At 36.0% G+C, this 13,576-nt stretch overlaps 1 pseudogene; it reads left to right on the top strand.

Moving 5' to 3' along the window:
- LOC111395096 overlaps positions 1–1,341 on the top strand; it is a 17,691-nt pseudogene extending 16,350 nt beyond the window's left edge.
- The last annotated feature ends 12,235 nt before the right edge of the window (positions 1,342–13,576 follow it).

The raw sequence follows: 13,576 nt of genomic DNA, 5'->3' as shown, positions 1-13,576 counted from the left end.
CTATCAAGAACTTCACTTCAAGGATTCGATGAGTTCAAGAATGAAGTCATTTGTATAGCTAAACTTCAGCACCGAAATCTTGTCAACCTTCTGGGGTGCTGCATTCAAGGAGAGGAAAAGATGTTAATTTATGAATACTTGACTAATAGAAGTCTGGTTTTGATTTTATTTGGTAAGAAATATTCATCTTGCACAATCAGGAATTATCACATTCTATACCGGGTATCAGTTATACAGTGAAATAAAAGAGTTCCATAAACATTTAATAAAATCTAGAGTAAAGATATTCTGATCAACTGTAAATAGGGGACACGTCATTAATCTTTATTCTATGTGCAGTTTCACGTTATTGTATGCTTGAAGATACTTTGTTACTGCTACTGGAAGTAATTTCTCATTTCATTTATCCAACAATCAAATTATTCTCATGATAGGGAATTTTTATTTTTTTATTTTTTTAATTCTTGCAGATCCAATGAAAAGTGCAGTTCTTGATTGGTCGAAGCGCTTCCACATTATTAATGGCGTTGCCAAGGGCCTTATGTATCTCCATCAAGATCCATGTCTCAGAGTAATCCATAGGGACCTCAAAGCCAGCAATATTTTGCTAGATTCTGACATGAACCCAAAGTTATCAGATTTTGGCTAGAAGTTTTGGAGGAAATGAGACTGGACCTAACATGAGCCGAGTAGTTGGAACTTAGTAAGAATCTCAATCCCATGATAAACCAAATTCTCTTCTATTGGTTATAACTAAATTTCTTGGTTAATTTATCACGCAGTGGTTACATGTCACCAAAATATGCAGCAGACGGAGTTTTCTCAATAAAATCAGATGTATTTAGCATTGGTGTCCCGGTGCTTGAGATAGTGAGTGGCAAAAAAAACAGAGGATTTTATCACAAAGATCACCACCTCAACCTTCTTGGACATGTAAGTACAATGTGTTTATTTCTATCTAATTTGTAATGAAATTACTCCATTTAGCATTTGGGTTCCGAAAATGGTCCTTTTAGATGAGTTCAAGTAGTACAGGCATGGAGGCTTTATAAAGAAGGTCGGTCTTTGGAACTTGTCCAAGCATACCCTAGTGTCTCGGGCGATTTATCAGAAGTTCTGCGATTAATTCATGTGGGATTGCTATGCGTTCAACAATGTCCAGAAGATAGGCTAAAAATATCTTCAATAGTGCTAATGTTGGGAAATGAAGTTGTATTGCCTGATGCTAAAAAACCTGGTTTCTTCACAGAAAGAGATTTGCTTACTGCTGAAAGTTCAACCAACACAAATGTCGCATGTTCAATGAACGAAATGACCATTACCCTTCTGGATGGAAGATAAATATATATGTTACATTAGTTGTCCTAATTTTGCTTGTATAATTTTTTGGCTAAAAAATGTCATTTCAGCCAGGATACTGAATTGTATCATTTGTATCTCTTCTGTTATATACTCTTGATTCTTCTATGTTAGTTCCACTACTTGGTGGAATACGATTCACTATCAATCATGGCCAGGTTCAAGTCAACTGTAAGACAATGATAAAGACTACATTTTTCATATAGGATTGTTAAAATAGGCTAGGTCACAGATTCACAGGTCCAAACTGGCACAGGCAGTCCGTAGGCTAGCCAGAAGGAGGTGCCTAAGGTCCGTGCAGGCCTAGATTCTAAAGAAGTGGAAGCCTATTATGGGCCAAGGGGCCACCTCAAAACCAGGCCCGGTACAGTCGCCACCTCCATTTGCATGTGGGTTTGCTAAAGTGGAAATTACATAAAACTAGATATTTAAACTTTCAAATTCAAAATTAAGGGGTGAAGTTTATTTATGCAAAAATCAAGTTTGAATTTATTTAACCATCCCCATCACCGTGACCCCCATCTCTACTTTTCTCTCTATTATCTTCTCCCTATTCTGAGACACCCTGCCCCGTGTAACACTACTGGATCCAGACGTGACATGCGCCGATAATAGATACCAACTAAAAATCGAACCCACCATCAAGGCAACTACAAGTACAATATATCACTTTTTATACATCATTTTTCTAATAAAATTTCGGCATTATCTCCCCTGTAAACAGGACTAACCAACCTGTGATCAATTTCACACAAATTCTAAACAATAACATAACACAATAAAGATAAACTGAAACCTCAACTTTTACCAAGAAATAAAATGAAATGTACATATGGATACAAAATACATGTGAGCCCCATAACTATCTACAAGTGATGCAAAATCACATCTAGACATGAGTATGTGTCCCAAAATACTAACTACATGCTCTACAAAGTGAGTCATACTAACAACATCTGTCGTGTGGCTCTAGCTCCAAAATCAAAGGCTCAACTCCAAAAGATGTCTAGAAACTCAACTGATGTCTGATAAGGAAAATGTGGGAAAATATATGAGTTGATAACTCAGTGAGTGAGAAGTTCAAAAATAAATATACATTTTCTATTTTACATTTTTATCGAAAATCGAATTCATATCATTGAATAAGTCACAAGATAACATCATATAATTATAGCTAAACGTGAGACATTCACATAGCATCATAAAATATCCTCTCAAAGTCAAGCAATAAACATCAAATGATAACTGTACTATAATCTCATCATATCCAATATCCTGAAAAATTCACAAAAAATGTACCCTCTAACTGAAATCTATAATCCGCCCCTCGGGCTAGGAACTTTCGTCACAGGCCTTTGGCCCCCTCCGTGAATGAAAGTCGGTCTCTAAGACCTTTCATAATCAATTCTAGAACACGATCAAGGCCCCTTTGTGAACTATATGGACACGGTCAAGACCAATGTCCGGTCAAGACCCCTCCATGTAGGATAGAATGCAGCCAAGGCCCCTCTGTGGACTAAAAGAAGTATATAATCATAGGTACTTTTCTGATCGATCTCAATATCACATGTCTCACATACCAAATTATAAATGTATCAGAAATAATCTTTGAGATTCCACATATATCATAATAAAAGAGATTTCTGTAATAATCATAAAATCGAACACATAATTGCACATACTTTACTAATGTGCTTAAGTATTTAAAAATATTTATATTTTTCACTCACATAACTATGTATACCAAAATCAACTCGGTTGGTACGCTGTCCCAATATTCGTATCGTCGCTTGAAATATGATATAATTTTTAAATCAATAATTAACTATTTTAAGAATTTCATTAATTAAATAGGCGATATCCAAACTTAATTATTTCACGTTTAGGCGATTTCTAAAGTCTCTTTAATTACTAAAACTAATTTTTCTTTCATTTTACTCAATTTCCTAGTTTATTATACTTAACCCTTCAATAAAATTGAATTTAATCTAACAACATAACAACTATAAAATTAAACATAACCTTTCAATAAATAACTTTTTACTTACCTTTCAAAATTGAGGGATTCAAGCCTAATAGTATGGAGCACTTAATTCCTAACATGTTGGAGAAAACTCACCAAACAAAGATGAACATACTGCATTAGTCTGAGTCATAGGACTCGATATTTTCCAACTGAGAGTATCAGCAACTACATTAGCCTTTTCTGGATGATAATCAATCTTGCAGTCGTAATCTTTTATCAGCTCTAACCATCTTCTTTGCCTCAAGTTTAACTCTTTCTGGTAAAAAATATACTTTAAGCATTTATGATCTGTATATATCTGACATCTCTCGCCATACAAGTAACGTCTCCAAATTTTCAAGCCTGGGAGAACTGCAACTAGCTCTAAGTCATGTGTAGGATAACTCAGTTCATGTTTCTTCAACTCCTTGGAAGCATACGCTATAACTTTCCCATTCTGCATCAAAACACAACCAAGACCCTAATGTGAAGCATCACTATATATCACAAACTCTTCACAGGGAGACGGAAGGGTAAGAACTGGAGCTGATATTAATCGATTCTTTAATTCAAGGAAACTTCTTTCACAATCTTCATTCCAGACAAATTTAGCATTCTTTCTAGTCAAATTGGTCAAAGGAAGAGCAATTTTAGAAAATTCCTCTACAAAACGACAATAATAACCTATTAAGCCAAGAAAACTTCGTGTTTCTGTCACATTAGCAGGCCTTTCTCATTTTATCACTGCCTCAGCTTTCTGTGGGTCAACATAAATTCCTTCTACTGATATGACATGTCTCAAAAATACAACTCTATCAAGCAAAATTCACATTTACTGAATTTAGCATACAGTTGTAGAGTCTGTATTATGATTATGAGATGCTCTATGTGCTCATCATGATCTTGAGAGTATACTAAAATATCATCAATGAATACAATCACAAATCTGTCTAAATATGGGCGAAACACTCTATTCATCATATCCATAAATGCTGCTGGTGCGGTGGTCAACCCAAATGGCATTACAAGAAATTCAAAATGACCATATCTTGTCCTTAAAGCAGTTTTTGGCATATCACTGTCCCTAATTTTAAGTTGATGACATCCAGAATGCAAATCAATCTTTGAAAATATTGCAGAACCATGAAGCTGATCAAACAGATCATCAATACGTGGCAAAGGATATTTATTGCGAATTGTCACTTTGTTCAATTGTCTGTATTCTATGCATAATCGCATGGTGCCGTCTTTCTTCTTCACAAACAAAATTGGTGCTTCCCATGGAGATACAATAGGTCTGATGAAACCCTTCTCTACCAACTCTTGCAACTAAACCTTTAGCTCTTTCAAATCTGCTGATGCCATTCTATATGGTGCCCGTGATATAGATGCAGTTCCTGAAATTAGATCTATAGTGAACTCCATATCTTTGTCTGATGATAAGTCTGGTAATTCTTCTAAAAATACATCAGAAAAGTCCTTGACCAATGGGATGTCTTCAAGTTTTAGTTTGCTAACAACTGTATCAATCACATGAGCCAAATATGCATGGCAGCCCTTGTTGAGTAATCTTCTAGGGTCAATAGCAGATATCACACAAGACGGTAAAATTCTGTGTTGTCCATTGAATATAACTTAGGCTGTTCTGGTTCTCTAAATACAACCTCCTTTCAAAAGCAATCAACTGAAGCTCGATTTGTTGCCAGAAAGTCCATATCCAAGATAACATTGAAATCATGTATGTCAAGAGGTATTAAATTTGCCTTCAGCTCGTTCTCCTTTACCTTAATCCCACAATCTCGATATATACTGTTTGCTAATAATGATTCTCCTACTGGTGTACTCACTACCAAACAACTGCCTAAAAGTTCTGGCTTTTGATTCGCATATAAAGCAAATGCAAATGACATAAAAGAATGTGTAGATCCAGGATCAATCAAAATATGAGCATTTCTATCAAAAATAGACAACATACCCATGATAACATCTAGTGACTCCTCTGCTGCCTGCTGAGTCATAGCAAAAACTTTGCCCTGGGCCTTAGATCGCCCTGCTTGTCCTTTCGATTTTGTACCACTACCGCTTACGATATTAGACTGGGTCGCATTGTTCGCATCTGTTCTGTTAGCTGAATCATCTCTCTGAGTCTGATTCTGTCATGCACTACCAGCACTCTATTGAGGAAACATCCTCTGTGCGATGCCACCCTCCTTGAATAGAACTAGGCAGTTCCTTTTCAGGTGTCCTTCTAGGCCACAGCGATAGCAAACACCAACTCCTTTGAACTTTAAGCACTCTCCAGTATGAGATCTTCCACATAACTGGTAAGAAGGAAATCTGGCACTAGCAGAACTCGTTCCCTGTCTTGGAGTGAATGATCGTTGGGAAAAACCCTGAGTATAAGTACAACTAAAGGTACCACAAGTTAGATCAACATGATCTCTCCATTATTTACATGGGCTTAGATGAAGCCATGTTCGATAAAGTTGCTTCCTCAACAAAAGCTAACAAAGCTTGAGAGACTCTTGAGAACAATTTCAAGGGAATTGAAAAAGTGAAGAAGGTTCGCCTACAAATTGTTCGTGGGGAGTTCGAATCTTTACACATTGAAGAGTCAGAATCTATCTTTGACTATTTCACCAGAGTGTCCTCCATTTTCAATCATATGAAGCAGTACAGGGATAATATTGAAGAAAGTCATATCATCAAGAACATTCTTAGATCCCTTAACTCAAAACTTGAGTTTGTTAGTATAGCCATTGAAGAGTCAATAACTTGGATACCATGACCTAATCAACTCGTGGGGTCCTAGCAAGCATATGAAGAAAGATTGAAGAAGAAAGAAAAATTGATGGCTCAAGTTCTCCAAGCGAAGGTCTCTTTAGGAGATCACGAGAAAGAGCAACGACGATCTCAAGGAAGAGGTTAAATTCATGGTCGAGTTCGTGGTCGTAGAGGAAATTATGGTCATAGTAATGAAAGAATTAATGGAAAACAAAATTTAAATAATGAAGGATCAAACAATCAATTGAGTAGATGAGGTCGTTGGAACTATGGCTCCAAGAGAGGTGGCAGAAGAAAGTATGACAAGTCCAATATTCAATGTTACACTTGTCATAAATATGGTTATTATCTTTCGAATGTAGGGGCGACACCACCAATAATGAAGAGAGTTAATTATGTTGAAGCAAAGGAAGATGAATAATTGTTGTTGTAGCTGGCAACCAAAGAAAAAAATGATAAACGATCATGGTACCTTCACACCGGTGCCACCAATCACATGAGTGGCAATAAGGAGTTATTCTCAACAATAAATGAGTTGGTAAAAGGTAACATTATTTTTGGATATGAAACCAAGGTTCCAATCAAAAGTAAAGGCGATGTTCTTATTCGTGCTAAAAATGGAAGTCATCTATTAATTTCTCAAGTTCATTATGTACCTACTTTGAAGTTTAATATTTTTAAGTTTGGGGTAATTTCTTAAGATTGGCTATGACGTTCACTAGGAGAATCGTTGCCTTATTTTGAGAGATGTTTCTTATAATCTGATTGCAAAGGTACCAATAGAGAAGAATATATTGTTTTTGCTCAATGTTAATGTTGACCATCCAAGTTGTCTAAAGGCTTGTGCTGAAAACAATTCTTGGCTTTGGCACTTAAGATTTGACCATTTGAATTTTGGTGGCTTGATGACCTTGACAAATGAATAAATGGTGAATGGGTTTCCAAAAATCAATCATCCCAATCAACTTTGTGAAGGATCTCTCATTGGCAAGCAAGCTAGAAGAAGCTTTCCAAAGGAACCTACCTCAAGAGCAGCAAAGCCATTCCAACTTGTTCATGTGGATGTCTGCGGGCCAATCAAACCACCCTCTCATGGTAAAGCAAATTATTTCTTGCTATTTACTGATAATTTTTCAACAGTACAAGGTTTATTTTTTGAAGACGAAAGATGAAGTTTTTGGAGCATTCAAAAAATTCAAAGCTCTTGTTGAAAATGAGAATGGAAACTTCATCAAAGCAATATGAATCGATCGAGGTGGAGAATTTACTTCCAAGGAGTTTAATAATTTTTGTGATACCAATGGAATCCGACATTTTCTCATAGTTCCAAGATCACAACAACAAAATGGTGTCATGGATCAGAATAATAGAATCATCCTCAATATGATTCGTGTATGCTTAAGAGTAAGAGTATGGAGTCATTTTGTGCCGAAACTGTTGCATGTGCCATGTATTTATCTAATCTTTCCCCGTTGAGGAATGTTCAAGACACGACTCCACAAGAAGCTTTGAGTGGTAAGAAACCTAGTATTTCTCACTTACGTGTTTTTGGTAGTATTGCCTATATTCATGTGCCAGATGAGAAGAGATTAAAACTTGATGAGAAAAGTCAGAAGTTTGTTTTCATCGACTATGATTTAAGCTCCAGAGGCTACAAGTTTTACAATCCTTTCAATGGGAAGATTGTTATTATCAGAGATGCGAAATTTGATGAAGGAAGCTCGTGGGATTGGAGTGTTCCAAAAAATGAAGAATACATAATTTTTCCTTTTAAAGAAAGAGATTCTAGCCAAGAAGCAAGTAAAGCTACTACTCAACTGAATTCTCCTGCTCCTCAATCTCTTCATGATAGTCCCTCTGAAGGATTGAGTCGTATATTAGAAATTTTGCAGAGATTTATGAAGAAAATGAAATGGTTGATAATCCATCTTTGTTTTGTTTCTTCATTGACACCGAGCCATTGAACTTTGAAGAGGCAAGGGATGACAACAAATGGAGGCATGCAATGGATGAGGAGATTCGAGCAATAAAAAAGACCAATACATGAGAGCTAGCGTCTCTTCCTAATGGGCAAAAAGCAATTGGCCTGAAATGGGTGTACAAAGTCAAGAAAACAGCTCAAAGAGAAGTGGAAAAATACAAGGCAAGACTTGTATTCAAAGGCTATAGCCAAAAGTATGGCATTAACTATGATGAGGTCTTTGCCACTGTTGCTCGCTTGGAGACCATTCGATTAATCATTTCCTTAGCAACTCAAAATAAATGGAAAATTTATCAAATGGACGTGAAGTTCGATTTCTTGAATGAATACCTTGAAGAAGAAGTTTACATTCAACAACTATTGGGTTATGTTGTCAAGAAACATGAAGATAAAGCCTTGAAGTTGAAGAAGGCACTATATGGCTTGAAGCAACCGCCTAGAGCAAGGTATAGCTGGATTGACAAGTATTTTCAAGATCATGGATTCACCAAATGTCTACATGAGTATGCTTTTTACGTAAAAAAGATGCATATAGAGGTTTTATGATTGTGTGCTTGTGCGTTGATGACTTTATATTCAATGACAACAATGAAAAAATGTTTGAAGAATTTAAGAAAATGATGGCTCAAGAATTTGAGATGACTGACATTGGGCTCATATACTACTACCTTGGAATTTAGGTAAAACAAAATGAAAATGACATTTTAATTTTTCAAGAAGCTTATGCAAAGAAAGTTCTTGAAAGGTTCAAAATGAAAAATTACAATCCAGTGAGCATTCTCATTGGGTGTGGAAAAATAATGTCAAAATATGACAAGCACAAAGTGGATCCATTTTGCTATAGATAGCTTGTTGGAAGCTTGAGATATTTGACCTGTACAAGACCCAATATTCTTTATGATGTTGGTCTTATTAGCCGTTATATAGCGGCACCAATTTTAACTCACATGGAGATTGCTAAAAGGATACTTTGTTGCATTAAAGGTACCATTGATTATGGCTTAGCTTATTCTTCTTCTACGAATTTCAAGCTTCATTGTTATAGTGGTATTGATTGGGCTAGTGATTTTAATGATTGAAAAAGCACCACTGGATTTTTGTATTTCATTGGTAATACCGCTTTCACTTGATGCTCAAAGAAACAACCCATTATGGCTCTTTTTACTTGTGAAGCTGAATATGTTTCCGTTGCATCATATGGTTGTAATGCCATTTGGCTACGAAAATTGTTGGAGATGCTTCATATGCCCCAAAACGAAGCTTCACGAATTTATGCTTCTAACAAGTCAACTATTGCTTTAGGGAAAAATCCCATGTTCCATGATCGAAGCAAGCATATAGATACACGATTTTACTAGAAAGTGCATTGAGAACAAAGAAATCGACCTTGCTTATGTGAAGACCAATGATCAAGTAGCTAATATTTTCACCAAGCCCTTGAAGAATGATGATTTTACAAGATTTCGTGCTTAGATTGTAGTCACCAAGAGGGAATCAAATTTAAGAAACAGTGTTGGAATTTAAACTTGATTCATAAATGTTGGAAATTAAATTTGATACATGAATTAGTTTATTTAATATTCATGTATTTATTTTATTCAATATCCACGTGGTTCTTTGTATCCTATTATTCATAGTATGTAGGAGAAGTCGTTAATTAGTCTCTTAAATTTGTACAATGTATTTGAGACTCTTTGTACCTATAAAAGGCCTTGTGCTTGAGACATTTTATAGAGCTAGGCCATAAGATACAAATATCTTTTGAGAAATTTCAGAATTTTCTCTCTGGCCTTTCTTTCCATAATTATTTATTTCCAACAACTTTTACATAAAATCTAGAACGAAGTTGAAAAAGTGAGCTTCAGTAATCTAATAAGCATGACCTATACTGGTCACGTTTCCTCATACTATAGACCGACCTTGATAGCCTAGAGTTGGAGTTTTCGAGAAAATCTTCAATTCTTTCAATTATAAACGTAGTCTTGACCTTAAATAGTAAATACCACTTTAGATTCCAAGTCAAGAAACTAAATTGTGCACATTGAAGCCCACGATCAGGCAATATGCATTCAAACTAATGCTTATTAACTGCATATCAATTCTATTAAAAAATAAATAAAAATAAAAAATTGAAACACGCAGAGAGCAGGAACCATGAAAATATAAGATAAAAATATCCCCTTATTGTTTGTCATAGCCTTTTTTATGTCCATCCAGAAAATCTTTTAAGTAACAAATATTATAACTACTATACAAATCGTTAGAGATGATGATACCATGGTTTCATATGGCGAAAGCTTTGGAATGGGATTCTTTAGCCGTGGAAATTGCAAGGGAATCAATGTCATGCTAAGTCAAGTGTGTAAAATACACATCTCCAAGTAAATACCGCTCCATCTCTTCCAAGCCCCAATGGGCTAAATCAATGACAAATACCTTCTACTAAGTTCAAGCAATGCTGAAACTTAGCAATGGGAAGTGGTTTTGTCATCATGTCAACAAGATTCTCCTTGGTATCAACCTTGCTCACTACAATGTCACCACGAGCAACTACTTCACACTCAAAATGGTACCTCACATTAATGTACTTAGTCCTCTCACGGAACTTCTGATCCTTAGTTAGAAATATAGTACTCTAGCTATCATAGTACACTATAGATATCTGCAAGTCTTCATTGATTTCGCCAATTAATCCCCTTAACCACATAGCCTCCTTACACGCTTCAATAATGGCCATGTACTGTGCCTCTGTTGTCGACAAAACTACTGTATTTTGCAAAGTAGCTTTCTAGCTGATAGCACAGCCTCCAGTGGTAAATAGATACCCTGTGAGTGATCTCCTTTTCTAATTTCCAAAAATATAGTGCTCACAAAATTCCATCTTACTTGTTTTCTGCCCATTAAGAAGCCCCCTTCTGCTCAACTCTGCCATTTCTTTTTCACTCATATCTCCAAACCGCATATGCCAAAGTTTTGTCACTTTATCCTCCGTCAAAGAAGAAGTAGAAACTACTACATCTCCTATAACAGTTGAACCTTGCAAAATGTACCGTTGTGCAGAATTCTTAGGCCCATTCATGACAACAAGAGCACCCAAGCTCACTTTTAGTACTTCACCTTCACCAATGTGCTTATAACATTTTCAGTGAAGAGAACTCAAGGATATAAGATTTAATTTCAGTTCTGGAACATGCATGACATCTGCAAGTGTTTTGACAATCCCGTTGAACATCTTCATCCTGATAGTACCAACTCCGATGACTTTGCAAGATGCATTATTTCCCATAATCACTGGACATCTGAAAACCCCTTCATATGTAGTGAACCAGACCCTATTTGGACACATATAGAAGGTACATGTTGAATCCATAACCTATTCCTCACAAGGTTTAGATCCCATATCAGAGATCACAAGAAGCTATCCTTCACTTTGATTATTTTCCACAATGTCAGCCTCCGCTGAATCATCAGGGCATTTTTCCTTATCGTTTACACACAAAGCTTTGTTTCTATTTTTCAAGGCATAGCAGTCAGCTCTAATATGCCCGTTCTTCTTACGATAATGACACGTCTTCTCCGTATACCTTGACTTTGATCTATCCATATTCTTGCCAAGCTTCCTATCTTGACTCCTCCCACGAGCAACCAGGCCCTCAGCCTAACTTTTAGATCCCTCAGCAAGATACTTAAACTTCTTTTTAGATTGTAAGGCATCATAGCCCTCCGCCATCGTGCGAGTATCACGACTATAGAGAATGGTATCTCTAAAAGTCACATATAATGGCGACAACGAACACAACAACATCAACGCCAAGTCCTCCTTGTCGTACTTAATCTCCAAAGTTTTCAAATCAGCCATGATTTCTTTGAACAAGGTTAAGTGATCATCCAATGACCCACCTTCAGACATCCTATGAGAATGCAAGCACCGTTTCAAGTATAACTTGCTGGTCAAACTCTTTGTCATGTAGAGCTGCTCCAACTTCAACCACAACACAGCTACAATTTTCTCTTTCAGAACATCCTTAAGAATTTGATTTGAAAGATGAAGATGAAACTAAGTTAGGAGTTTTCGATCCCTATGCTGCTTCTCTTCCTGCATCGATGTAGAAGGCATCTTATCAAAGCCAAACAAGGCTTCCTCTAAATCCATCTGTGCAAGAACTGCTCTCATCTTTTCTTGCCATAAACTAAACCTCGTATTTCGATCCAACATCGAAATATCATACTTCATTATTGCCATACGAAGATCAACCTTAAGCTCTGATATCACTTGTTATGAATATGAATCGTAAGTTATGAATGAAATAAAATAGAAAAGTAAATAAATCGAGATTTACGTGAAAAACCCAATTTGGGAGAAATCATGGGCAGATGAGAAGAAAATTCATTGTAACCAATAGAAATGTATTTACAATGTCAAGAATCAATACTCTCAATTGAATCTAAACTCTTAAGACTCAATACCCTCAATTGAATCTAAGCTCACAAGATGTTGTAGTTTTTTTTCTCTTTCAATCTCTCAACATTTCATACATGTTCAATACAATACGACGGTTTGTATAAATATAGATGCCCAAAAACCCTAGTTGAAGATCAATAGGAGTCTAAAACATGTTAAATCGTGAAAAATTCGAAACTATCCAGATAATATTATCGCTCGAGAAGTGTCGAGAGGCAGCTAGCCAAATGGATGTTGCTCGAGCGACAATTCGACGAGAAGCGGGCGAGGTTGCTCTGCTTCAAGGGATCAAGCATCCAGCTAGAGAACAACTAGCAAAAATGCAACAATAATTTATCCCGGTCCATAAGTTGATTTCTCCAAGATCAACCCAACTACTACTCCCAAAACCCAAGAATTAGGGTCACACTACAACAACAATGATATTGCATTGGGTTTTATGTATCTCTTATTGAGAATTATAAACTCTAATTCTATAAAACTAAGAGCAATAAAATCATAATAAGGAAAAAAAGACATAAAAGAACAAGCAACAGTTATAAAGGTTCACCTCAACGTAAGACTACGTATGCTCTAGTTAATTCACTAGAGAAGAATCACAATCCTTTTCAATCCACATATTGCCTTTTTGTAGTAATGATACTTGAGCTCCACAACTTAACATCTCCATCAAGATTCCCGTCTCAGAATCAATCATAGAGACCAAAGCCAGTAGAATTTTTTCGAATTCTGACATAAACCAGAAGATATCATAGTAGTTGGAACATATTACAAATCTCAATCCCACAATATATGAAATGACTCTTCTATTTCTCATAACTCAGATTTTGGATATTATCTTTTATCATTCAGTGGCTAGATTTTCCCAAAATACGCTTTAGATGGCCCATTTTAGGTTAAATCAGATTTATTTTGCTTTGGGGTTTTGGTGCTTGAGATAGCAAGATAAACAAAACATTTTTCACAAAAGCGTACATGTTATAAA

Source organism: Olea europaea, chromosome 6 (genome assembly GCF_002742605.1).
Source record: "Olea europaea var. sylvestris chromosome 6, O_europaea_v1, whole genome shotgun sequence".
NCBI lineage: Eukaryota > Viridiplantae > Streptophyta > Magnoliopsida > Lamiales > Oleaceae > Olea > Olea europaea.
This window is presented reverse-complemented; position numbering and strand designations above follow the sequence as displayed.